The following is a 13,572-nucleotide window of genomic DNA, read 5'->3' on the forward strand; positions in this document are numbered from 1 at the left end:
CTTAGCGAGTCTACCCAGCCACAGGCTGGTACTGGGGTTGTCTGCACAGAGTCCTGTGACGTGAACTGTCTATGGGTCTCTCAGCCACAGATACAGCACCTGTTCCAGTGGAGGAGGCGGAGGGTGCAATGTGCAATGGACTCTGTGAAAGTCCTTAGGTTTGGTGGTTTAATATTCTATTTTAGTGCTGACTGGCCTCCTGCCAGGTGGTGGTGTTTTGCAGAAACCATCAGCTGCAGTAGTATGGAGAGGGATGGGCGGTGGGCGGGGCCCTAGAACTCCCAAGATTATGTGCCCTTTGTCTTCCACTACCAGGGTGGATAGGGAAGGACCATCAGGGTAGGGTTAGGTGTGTCTGAGTGCAGCCTCTCCTTGGGCAGGTCTTGCTGCTGCTGCTGCTGCTATGGGGGATGGGGGTGATATTTCCAGGTCACTGGAGTTGTGTACCTAGGAGGATTATGGTTGCCTCTGCTGAGTCATGCAGGTCGTCAGGAAAATGGGGGAAAGTCGGCAGTCATAGGCTTCACCTAGCTCCCCCACATAAATTGAAAGGCTGGTCTCACTCCCATTGTGCCTGCCTCAACAACCTCGAGTCTGTTTCCAGGCAGAGGGCAAGACGGGCTTGAAAATTTGCCCGAGGCTATATGCCTCCCAGCTGTGAAAGAAAAGGGCTCTAGTTCTTCCTCAGCCTGTGAAGTCTGCACACTGAATTCTCACCCTCCCCCCTAGTTCTGGCCAGGAGGCTTCTCACCCTGTTCAAATTGTTACAAAGTTCAGCTAGAGTTTTCCTTCTCCCTGTGGAGTTTTACCCCTGCTCCTCTGGCCACCCTCCTGTTGGATCCCTGTGGTGCCAGGCAGGAATAGGTTGCCTGGGGACCCAGCAAGCTCCCAGGGCCTTTCTGCTGCTTCCTCTATGTCTGTTTTTTGCTCAGCTCTCTAACTTGACTCTGCTCTAGGTGAAGTCGGAAACTTCTCTCAGAAATAGACCTTCAGCTTCTCCAGTGGGGTGTGTGTTCAGGAGAGGAGGGTCTGGCTTTCCCACTTCTGCAGTTGTGGCACTCACAGTATTTGGGGTGTCTCCCGGGTCCTGCAGGAATACTCTGCTTCCTTCAGAGGGTCTGTAGGTCCTCTCAGGATTGCTGGTTTGTTCTTGCAGTTGATCTGCAGTTAAAATTCACAATGCAAGCCTCTGCATACTATATAGTCCTGCCTCCCGTCCACCATGATGCCCTGAATCCCCTCACATCATCTTTCAAAAACAGTACAATAATATGGTTTTTTGTAGCTTTAAATCTCAAAAATATAAAAAACAGAGGATGGGTTCGCTCAATGCCAACAATATGGAACGCATCTTTTCAGAGGTTATGTAAGAACATAAGGGGTAAGAAACAAAATAATTATGCCATGTGTAAAACTAGAAAGCTGGGATTGGCCCAGATCTCAGGGGCAGCTGTGAAAAAAAACAAAAGATGCTAGTCAAATGCAAAGAGAAAATCACTAGTTCTGGGGAGACTTTAAGTACAGGAATGTCACACAAAAATTAAGCAAAAGACCTATTTACCTTTGTTAAAATTCAAGGTAAATAGATCTCCAACATACAGAAGATCCTAAGTATAACAAACCAACTGTTAGTTTTTGTATGCTTGGTGGTGGTGGTGGTTTTGGTTGCAAGTGTGGGGGTCAAAGGAGTGCTCACCTTGGCCCTCTGAAGTTTTATTGAAAAACCAAATCGCAAAAGACATTAATGGGAGAAAAGGCATACAAATTTATTTAGCATGTATATATGAGAGCCTTCAGACCCAAAGGCACAGGAGAAATTGTTCATTTTTATGCTTAAGTTCACCGGACTATGGACAGCCACACAGAAATACAAGTGGATAAGAAAGGTACGATCTAATGCTAACAACCGAGTTGGGAAAACCCAACAAGGCCTGTCTGTCTAGATTCTTCTTGACCTCACTGTGTTGCACTCCTTCCCTCTGGGTATAGGGCAGGACCCTCTCTGGAATGGAGGTCTTATGACCTACAGTTAAACAAGTAGGTCAGAGAATTTCTCTATGGCCAGTTTTTACTCAGAAAAGGAGAGGAGGAAGTTAGAATAATATTTTTAGGTTTAATGGCTAGCTTTAGGGGAAAACGGTTCTGGTTTCTATGACTGCCTTGGGGAAGATAGAGTCTCACTTTTATGGTGAACCTCAGGGAAGAATGAGACTGACAGACCAGAGGGGAGAAAAGGTCAGAGAAAAAACTTGGACTTCTGACGTCTTCATTTGGAGATGTTGCTGTTTGAGCCCCAATATAAGTTCTGGCTAAAAAAAAATTCACCAGTTTATATAAAGGGAAGCTGAGAGATTAACAATTCTCAAGTATCAATGAGACCAATGCTGACTCTTCAGGGCTTTGTCTTACCTTCCACATGCTCTCACATGCTTTTCTGAGTGTGGGCTTCCTTCTCAGGAAAGCTCTCCCTACCTGGTAGAAGACAGGGGCACTGGCAATATGTATATGAAGAAGACATAATCTGTATTCTTGTTTTCATTTAATAAAAATTAAGTCCATTTCCAGAGAATTCTATCTCTATTTTCTTTACTTAGACAACTATTCCTATTTCTTTTCCTTTTTTTTTTTTTTTTTTTGGCCTATTTTCATTCTCTTTCTACATGTGACCATTGTAGTAAATTCCAGAGTATACAGAATTTTTTACCTTTTCACTTTATGTGATTTTATTTGCACTTGCCCAATAATATAATCTTTGTATTTTTATATAGCTGCCTAATTGCCCATTGATTCAACCTACATTTTTAAAGCACAGTTTTCATTTAGAAATTCTGTGTTAGCTTATGGTGAAAGAGCTCAAATCCTAAACAGGGTATCCTGCATTATCATCACAGGAAAAGGAAGTGCTAGGTCATCTAGAAACCTGCCCTTGGTTTGCTTCAGAGCACTTCTCTGTTGACTTCTAGAACATTTACTGATAACCTACTATATGACATTAGGTACTGTGCTAGGTGCTTGATAGATATGTGGATAGATAGATTCATATATATGTATATACCCATATATATAAATAAATACGTATATATCCATTTTTTTTGCCTAAAATTTAAAATTTACATCTTGACATAATTTCAGATATGTCAACCAAAAGCCCACCATGATGCCTGAACAGAAAGAAGAGTTTTATTAGTGATACCAGTTTGCAGACTGAGAAAGGACAGTCTTTGGTGTATACCGAAGGTGCTCTCTTCAAAGAGTGAAAAGGCAGGTTGGTTTTATGCCTCACAGGATCTGTATTACACAATAGAGTCACACATGTTCAGCAGGTTTAGGGGAAAAGCTATACATATTTATGAGGGGAGTTGAGTCTCATATAATGGGCAAACATGTGTGTAACATATATCTCATGTTTACTTTGGGGAGGGGTTTTAGCATTATAATTAGGTGGAATTGGCTCTTTACACCAAAAGGTAAACTATAGAACACAAAGATACTTTGTACGCAGTCTCTATAAACTGGCTGAAGCTGGCTTAAGGTCTGCAGTTGCTTATTAGGAAAGAATGTTTGTAAGGCAGATTCTCTGTCCAATCAGCATTGCAGTGGTCTGGGTGGCAAATCAGAGTTAGGAGGGGTCTGATAATTTTCCTGGTAGCTCCTATTATTAGGGAGTTTAGCAAGAGTGAAGGTTTTTTTTTGTTTTGTTTTGTTTTGTTTTTGTAGCCATAGGGATTTAGGAAGTTGCCATGCCAGCCAAGCTCTGAACCCTCAACCTGTAGGTAACTTTTGTTTCCTTAACCATAGGGTCTATCTTAGTTGATAAAGGGGCATCTATTTTGGTCGGTCAGATCACAGATCTTTGTTGCAGTAACCATACAAAAAATGCCACATGTCTTTTACATTCTCAGATTCCTCAAACATTAACATTTTATTGTCATTTTCTCTTTGAGCATTTCAGACACGATGCTCCATCATTTTTAAACACCTCGTCTTATATTTCCTAAAAACAAAGACATCTTCTTTTACATAACCATTGAATAATGATCAAAATCAGTAATTAACATTAATGCAAAAGTATTGTCTAATCTATAGATTATATACACATCCTTTTGCCAGTGGTCCTGAAATAATGTCTATTATAACAAAACAAAGTCTCGATTAGATGTTGTATTCAATTTTTACAACATGGAATAGGGATGGTCTTTGAACGGTTTGAAGGCAATGGTAATCATAAGACGTGTGGATTGGCTCACTTTTGTTAAGGGCTCATTAAGATCGCCCCCCACCCCCTAACCTTTTTTGTAAGTGACAGGTTCAAGTTACCAACTTCCAAGGCAGGCCATGAAATATGGAAAGTCTCTAAGGTAGTATTTAAAGAGATGCTTGTCTTCTGTATCCCTAGAGCAAACTGTGCTGATTATGAGACCCAGGATTGACCTTTAAGGTAACATAGCTGCAAAGGAAATGCACTCCCTTGACAAGTCTTCTATGCCAGCAAGGCCCTGGTAGGGAAAGAATGGAATCCTGAGACCTGTAGTGGTAGGATTTAGGTGGAAAAGCCTGAGAAATTTCCACTCTCAGATTCTTCTGAACTCTGTTGGAACAAGTAGCTCCTTCTGCTTTGCTGGAACAGAACAGCCTCCCCTTGTGTGGAGACCCTGCAAATACTTCAGATAAGGAATAGCATATACCTAAACAAGGAATGGTAAACCTGGCTAATATTTACCTGAAGGAAAAGGGGATACAGGCATGGGAGTAGGTCTTGAAAGTGTTAGGCCAAGGAGGGGAGAATATAAAGGTGGACAGGAGAGAACATATTGACTCTGGAAAACACTTGGAGTTTCATGATATGGCAAGGACACGTGGAGCTGGACCTAATATACTGCTGGGATGGTTCCCTGGAGCCTGGACAGGATGAGGGCCTATAGCAAATGAGGGAGAGATTATAGAATAACCTTGACTGCCTAGAGAAAGGTGTCAGAAGGATCCAGGATGTTAGAATGTTAGAGTAAATTTGTAATATATGACCTGAGAACCCATCATGTGACCAAATATTCCTTCTAAGTGTTCAGAGGACATACCCATCTCCAGGGAAGTAAGAAACACACTGGTAAGGGTGCCATTGGCATCCATGGGAAGTTCCGTGGTGGCCATCCACTGTAGTTGACAATCAGAGATGATATTATGGAACTGGACTCCCTAATATCAACTGGGTTGATAAGAATCCAAAATCGCAAAGGCCGGATGGTAGTGCTTGACTGACAGAAGGAAACAGTATATAATTATAATAATGGGCTGCAAGGCCAGAGTGGCAGCCAGAATGCCTTCACCCACAGGGCTCTGTGATAGTGACTAATAAGACCATAGCGTTTCTTGGGGCAAGTTAAATGAGCATCAGCTAGCGTATTACTTGACCTGTACACATAAAAAGAAAACACCGACAGCTGGTGAGCAGAAGGCTGATGTCAGCTGTCTCATTGGAAAATTGCAGCCCCTCAGCCAGTTTACAGACTAAGGGACTTCTCAGAACCAGAACTCATCACCTGAAAGGAAAGCTGAGTAAAGGCCCTGCAATAATAGCACAAAGTATATTCACTACATACTTCCCCATTCATTCCACAAAAGGACACACATCCACGCTATGGTTTGCATGTTTGTCCCCTCCAAACCTCTTGTTGAAATTTGATCACCAATGTTGGAGATAGGGCCTATTTGGAAGGTGTTTGGGTCAGGGGGGTGGATCCCTCATGAATACATTAATGTCGTCCCTCAGGGATGAGTGAGTTACCACTCCATTAATTCCTGCCAGAGCTGGGTTTTAAAAAGAGCCTGGCACATCTTCCCTCTTCCTTGCTTTCTCTCTCTCCATGTGATCTCTGAACATACAGGCTTCCCTTCCCTTCCCACCACGAGTTGAAGCAACCTCAGGCCCTCACCATATGCAGATGCTGGTACCATGTTTCTTGTACAGTCTGTAGAACTGTGAGCCAAATAAATCTCTTTTCTTCATAAATTACCCAGCCCTCAGGTATTACTTTACAGCAACACAGACTAAGACAACCTATTTATGGAGAAACTATATGTATTAGTCTGTTGTCACACTGCTATAAAGAAATGCCTGAGACTGAGTAATTTATAAATGAAAGAGGTTTAATTGACTTGCACTTCCTCATGGCTGGGGAGGCCTCAGGAAACCTACAATCATGGTGGAAGGTGAAGGGGAAGCAGACACCTTCTTCACAAGGCAGCAGGAGGGAGACAGAGAACGCAGGATAAACTACCATTTATAAAACCATCTGATCTCATGAGAATTCAGTCACTATTATGAGAACATCACAGGGAAAACCACCCCCGTGAGCCAATCACCTCCGACATGATCCCTCCTTTGACACCTGGTGATTACAATCTGGATTACAATTCAAGATGAGATTTGGGTGGCGACACAGAGCCAAACCATATCACTGCACATTGAAAAAAAAGGGGGGGCTGGGCATGGTGACACACACTTATAATCCCAGCACTTTAATAGACTGAGGCAGGAGGATTGCTTAAACCCAGTGATTCGAGACCAGCCTGGACAACATAGCAAAAACACATCTTTGCAAAAAATACAAAAATTAGTTGAGTCTGGTGGTGCATGCCTGTGGTCCCAGCTACTTGGGAGGCTAGAGGGGAGGATTGATTGACCTGGGTAGGTAGAGGTTGTGATGGGTAAGCTGTGATTGTGCCGCTGCACTCCAGCCTGGGAGACAGTGAGACCCTGTCTCAAACAAAAAAAAAAAAAAAAAAAGGAAAAAAAAATGGTAAAGAAAAGAAAAATAAAGGGAACCATTCAGACATTTCGAGGCTGGTTGCATAATAAGTTCTGAGCTAATGTTAATACCAGGAAGCTAGAAACATGCTTCTAAGTCGAGTGGGCACAAAGAACAGATGGTCCAGGTTCATTTCACTATGGTCTAACAGAGTCACAGACACACCCTCTGCTTATATCCCTAGTTTCCCAAGTGAACAATTGGAATGGCTATATTAACAACTGGAAGAACCCTCACCTTGGTTTCCTGACGTGTAGTGAGAGTTATTATGATAGGAACAACCAGGGTAAGTCCCTGAAACTGCACACTCTCACTGGCTAAGACAGTGAATTAGAAGGAATACAACTTCCTGAGAGGAAATACAAAGATTAGTGTCACCTTCAAAGACTCAATAGATGTGGACATGTTGGTTCAATTTGCCTATTTAGCCTGTTTGGCTAGTGCAAAAACCAGATGCTTCATAGGAAATAATGGTGGACTATTGTAAGCTTTATCTAAAAACAGCCCCAATCATAGGTGCTATGTGGGGGATTGTATATTTACTAGAACGTGACAACAGTATTTGGTGCCTGATATGTGGTTATTGCTCTAGTGAATAGGTTTCTCTCAATCCCTATGAATAAAAAGGAGCAAAATAAGTTACCTTTTGGCCGGGCGTGGTGGCTCACACCTGTAATCCCAGCACTTTGGGAGGCTGAGGCAGGCAGATCACAAGATCAGGAGATTGAGACCAACCTGGCCAACACGGTGAAACCTCGTCTCTACTACAAATACAAAAAATTAGCCGGGCGTGGTGGCGGGCGTCTGTAGTTCCAGCTCCTAGGGAAGCTGAGGTAGCAGAATGGCGTGAACCTGGGAGGCGGAGCTTACAGTGAGCCGAGATTGCGCCACTGCACTCCAGCCTGGACGACAGAGTGAGACTCCGTCTCAAAAAAAAAAAAAAAAAAGAAGTTGCCTTTTATGCGGGAAGAAGAGCAGCACACACTCACTGCTTGCTGCAGGACTATGTTAACTTTCTTGCTCTGCATCACAATATACATTGTCCATAGGTCACTGATCAGTTTGGCATTCTGCAGAATATTGTGCTATACCGATGGCATCGTGCCAATGGACATGGCTAGTCAGTGAGTAGCAAGGTGTTTTCATACCCAATGGTATCATAAATGAGAAAATGCAACAGCCCTTATCCAATAATGCCAAAGCAACTAAAGGTACCAGCCCCTCCAGGATGAAGAGCTGGACAATCCACTAGGCGAACAACCTAGGTCAAGTTGTGGTGGAAGAGAGAGAGGATGAATATCAATTACGAAAACAATTACAACATCAGGAACTGTTGCTTGTTCCTCCAACACTTTTGTATAATATCTTCCATAGGTATTGCTGTCAGTTACCACCTTGAAGGCTCTGTACTAGACTACATATGATGAAGATTCCTAGCAGATCTGAGAAATACACCATATGGGGTATATCAGACATATTTTGCCCACTTCATACCCACAGCTACCAGTTGAGCCAGGATGACATCTGATAGCTGCACTAGGTATCTTTTGCTTTCTACCCTGAGGCTTCTCTGCTGTGCAAACACGGGAGTATGAGGGAGCAAACACTTCCTGGTGCAAGTGCATATCAGTAGGGGATAAGATTATCCCTTCTTCTGTGTCTCAGCAAACAATTCTGAATTCTGGCTCCTCAGAAGTTCTCCAGCAGGCCCAAGTCCCCACTGCCTAAAAAGGTAACCAGCTAAATAATGCACCTCTGTATTGGTTTTCTTGTTGTGGTTTACTCCTGGTCTCCCACTCCCAACTCTTGTTCTCTGGCGTTACCTCTCAAAATAAATGAAAGAGAGAGCACCCTTGTTTAGGTTCTTTTTAGGCAACCCAAGCCAAGGCAACAAATAAGATAGAGCCCCAAATGTGCTCCTATAAGGTTTTTCAAAGAAAGTAACACTTGAGTTAGGTCTTAAAGTTTCACCTAAGAAATTGTCCAGGTGGACAAGAAGAAAGGGTGTTCCAAGTAGAAATAATAGCATGGACAAAGGCAATGTAGCAGGAAAAGTCTTCATAAATTCAGGGAATTTCAAGTGTTTCACAATGGAAGGAGCAATAGATTCATGTACTTGCGGTGGCAGGGGATGTTGGAAATGTAAACAAGAGTGAGATACAGAAGATTTTATGTGGCATGCCAACTGGGGCTTCTTTTTGTAAATAACAAGGAAGCAATTAAGTTAATCCCTTTACCAAACCTTCTGCCTAACCTGAAGCAATGTGAAAATGAGCTCACTTTCCAACACTGATGCATGAGTTGCTGTTACCTATGAACATTCATTTAAAGACGAAGCTGCTCTCAGAGAGCTGATTGAAATTTCTTGAGAAAATGTGTGGTAACATGAAACAGACATTGTTGACTACCTATCCAAATCCATTTCTTCTCCCCCTTTCCAGCCTTGCCAGGGAAAGCCTCAGTTTTGTTTGTGCTTACTGACTACATAGTCTTGTGTTTAAGGGAGTCTTGTGTTCAAGGGAGAGGCTCCTTGGCCTCAGGTGATCATCTAAGCCAGAGGTTGGCAAACTTTTCCTGTAAAGGACTAGATAGTAAATATCTTAGGCTTTGTGAGCCATATGGCCTCTGTTCCAACTACTGAATTCTGCTGTTGTAGTGTAAAAGCATTCTTTAAGAATACCTAAACTTTCTTCATAGATATCGAACTTTGAATTTCATGTAATTTTCTTACATCACAAAGTACTCTTCTTTTTATTTTTTACCAACCCTTTAAGAATGTAAAACTCATAGCTCACAGGCCATACAAAAACAGGCAATGAATCAGATTTTACCTGTAAGCCATTGTTTGCCAACCCTTTATGTAAGGTAGTCAGGGTGGTTTCATTTCCTTTGACCAAAGATTGGTTTTAGCATGGACATGTAATTAAGTCCTGACAAATGTGATCTGCAGATGTTCCTTAGTTCAAAAAAGAGGCCCATGGGAAGGAACAGTCCTTTTATTGCCTGTGGATACGGCTGTGTGATGCATAATGCCCAGAGCTGCTGCAGCTATCCTGAGGACATGCGGTTTCTCACCTTTAGCTGAGAACAGCAGAACAGAGGAAGGAATCTGACTGAACCTCCATGACATTACTGAGCTGTTGAATTAGCCTACAGCATACTTGGATCTTTATGATATTATGAAACTGTTAAATTAAACCTGACTCTAAACTTCTTTTTGTGAGAAATACTAAAGGCCTTTATCATGCAGGCCACTTTATTTAACTGTTACTTAAAGCCCAAAATATTCTGACTGAGATAAAAGGACCCAGGAGCATACTAGGTAAGCCATTAAATAGAATAAAATAGAAGTATAAGTGCTGCCATGGAAAGATGCCTAAAATGGATGGGCGTGGTGGCTCATGTCTGTAATCCCAGCACTTTGGGAGGTGGAGGTGAAAGGATCACTTGAGTCCAGGAGTTTGAGACCAGCCTGGCCAACATGGCGAAACCCTGTCTCTACTAAAAATACACAAATTAGCTGGGCATGGTGGCACACACCTGTAGTCCCAGCTACTCAGGACGTCAAGGCTGCAGTAAGCCATGATTATGTTACTGCACTCCAGCCTGAGCGACAGTGCAAGACTCTGTCACCAAAAAAATAAAAAAGAGAAAAGTCTATCTAAGACAAATTCTTAAGTGAAAAAAGCAAGGTGTGGAACAGTTCACACAGTTAACATATCATGTTTTATGGATATATATGCATATATCTTAAGATTTTGGAAAAACTATGATTAATCATGATAAATTTTTGGAAGTGTTGGAATGAGTGGGGAGGAAAATAGTTTTATTTTAATTATCTGTCTTATTTTTTTAAAATGTTAATGTATGTGCAGTTATTACTTCTGGTATTAAAAAACTGATTTAAAAAATCAAAGAAATGAAAACAATGTTGACTTTCTAGATAGGCAGGTATTTTGAATAGGATTCTGTGGGAATATGACAATATGACAACTCATTGCTGATGGCCTAAAATGGAAAAAGGCCCTAAATTCAGATAGATGATTTCACTTTTATTAATCAAACATCTTTAGCCATGCCATCTTCTCTCTGAGTGAAGCTTAGAAGGTTAAAACTTAGAGTAGAAAACTAAGGAATACCAGATATTGCAACTACAACAGTTTAGTTCCTTTTATCTCCCCGAGACACAGAATTTTTAATGGACTGCCTTTGGGTGTTTGTACCGTGCCTGGTCTTATTTACCATGTGCATTAATTATTTAGAAGTTGGAAAAAGGGTTTTTACTGATGGAAGTGCTTTCTAAGGTTTCACCAGTAAGACTTCACCTGTCTGGGAATGATTTAGGTAAGGAAGATAAATAGTCTGTTAAGAGAATTGAGAAAAATAAAAGAAGACCTATAGTAGGAGGGATTCAGGATAAAAATCAGGAAGAAATTTCCGATCATAAAAACTGTCGCAGACCAAAGCAAAGGTTACTTGCAGAGACTGTGGTCTTTCATTATGACAGTTTAAAAGGAAATTATTATCTATCTAGGATGATATTATTACTTTTATTAGAATTATATAGATGAAAGAGACTTTGGGCCAGGTGCAGTCGCTCACGCCTATAATCTCAGCACTTTGGGAGGCTGAGGCAGTGGATCACCTGAGGTCAGGAGTTCAAGACCAGCCTGGCCAATGTGGTGAAACCCCCTCTCTACTAAAAATACAAAAAATAGCTGGACATGGTTGCAGGTGTCTGTAATCCCAGCTACTAGGGAGACTGAGGCAGGAGAATGGCTTGAACCTGGGAGGTAGAGGTTGCAGTGAGCCGAGATCGCGCCATCGTACTAAAAAAAACTAACAAAAGTTGAATTTGAGATTAATTTCAGAGGCTAAAATGAGGAAAAATCATGCAATGAATGAAGTAACCAATTATAGAAATAATATACCTCAACAATGAGGGGCAGATGAATTAAGGGGACTCTCAGGTTCAGTGACTTGGAAATATTCTCTAGAGCACCTGATTCTAGCAGCATATCAAAAGCTAAGCAGTTGTGGAGGAAAACTCACATGTTTGGGGGATTTCTGAGATGTCCAAGGGGCTAACTACATCACAGACATTTTCTACATTAATATCTGTTAAAAAAAAATCAAGAAAATTTACCAATTCAAAAACCAACAAATGAAGGGGGCATACCCTTGAGTTAAAAAGTGAAACATAAAAAACAGGCACACAAAGACATACTATGAAACAGAGCAGAAGAGAATGAATGGGTTACATCCTGACTCCGCCCTCTCATCCATTTACCCACTTCAAGCTATACTGATAAATATACCAAATTCTGAGATTCACATGAATATCCCCAAATTTGTAGACAAGCAAACTCAATGGGTCTTCGTACATGTTCCGTTTTCTCACTTTACATTGCTACAAGTGGCTGAGAGAAAGGCAGATGAGACGGGGAAAGTGAACTATGGGACTGACTCTCATGAAAGTGAAGGCTCCAGGGATACTCATTAACATGTGGAAACTGATGTCTGCAGATATTCCCCTATGCGAATAAGATATAATTCTCATCTAGATGGAGTGAATAACAACTCAGCAAAGAGAGCAGGATCCAGGTTTTCTAAGGCAGCCTGTCTTGCTTGTCTCAGTCAAGCTTATTTCTTCTGCACCCTTTTTCTTGAGGTACATAAAAGTAAAGAGAAGATGAAATACTTTGTCCTCAAACAGAAACTAAGAATGAAAACCAAAATGGGCTCAGATACGGAGGGAAGAAAGTTAAAAAGTCCCCCACACAGTATCACAACCAATGAAACGGCTATCAGAGCTATTTAAGCCTGAGCAAGATGAAAATAAATAGCATGGCAACTATGTAAGCACAGATAACTTATGTAACTTTCCTCAGGTCATAGAATTAAGATGACAGCGCGTGGAGGTAGTGCGTCTGGCTTGAGAAGTCTGGATAGAAAAATATTTTGACTTACTAAACTGTCTCCTACATAAGATAAATCAGCTGAGCCAACTACAGTTAGAATTCCAACTCTAAGTTTGATTCCAAGGTGTAAATAAGCCAATGAGTGGAGCCCCTGGTTCCTGATGAAATAACCTTAGGACGTAAAACAGTCAGGATACATCTCTACAATGATGGACCAGGAACCTGGGGAAAGGGTCAGGGACAGCTGGACTGGGGAAGATTCTGAAAGTGGTCTGATAAAAGTCTAGGCCTACAATAGTTACCGTACATCTATACTGTACTAATGAAGTCCTGATAAAAAATAGTTTACTTGTATTTATTTATTTTGAGATGGAGTCTCCCTCTGTTGCCCAGGCTGAAGTGCAGTGGTGCCATCTCAGCTCACTGCAACCTCTGCCTCCTGGGTTCAAGCAATTCTTCTGCCTCAGCTTCAAGAGTAGATGGAACTACAGGTGTGTGCGAGCACGCCCAGCTAATTTTTGTATTCTTAGTAGAGATGGGGTTTGACCATATTGGCCAGGCTGATCTCAAACTCCTGACCTTGTGATCCACCCACCTTGGCCTCCCAAAGTGCTGGGATTACAGGCATGAACCACCATGCCTGGCCAAAATTTACTCTTAATATCTTCCTCAACAGGAGTCTTGGCAGGGGTCCAGCATCACCGAGTCAAGGCACTCAACACCGTAACTGTCGCCCTTTTCATTCCTAAGGTAAGTGTATCTGAACCATGAAAGTGTCCTGGCCTAGAATCAGGGGTCAGAGGAAAGTAAACATTAGGTAGGTGGGACCAGTTCCTTCTTATTCA

Source organism: Chlorocebus sabaeus, chromosome 11, assembly GCF_047675955.1.
Source record: "Chlorocebus sabaeus isolate Y175 chromosome 11, mChlSab1.0.hap1, whole genome shotgun sequence".
Classification (NCBI taxonomy): domain Eukaryota; kingdom Metazoa; phylum Chordata; class Mammalia; order Primates; family Cercopithecidae; genus Chlorocebus; species Chlorocebus sabaeus.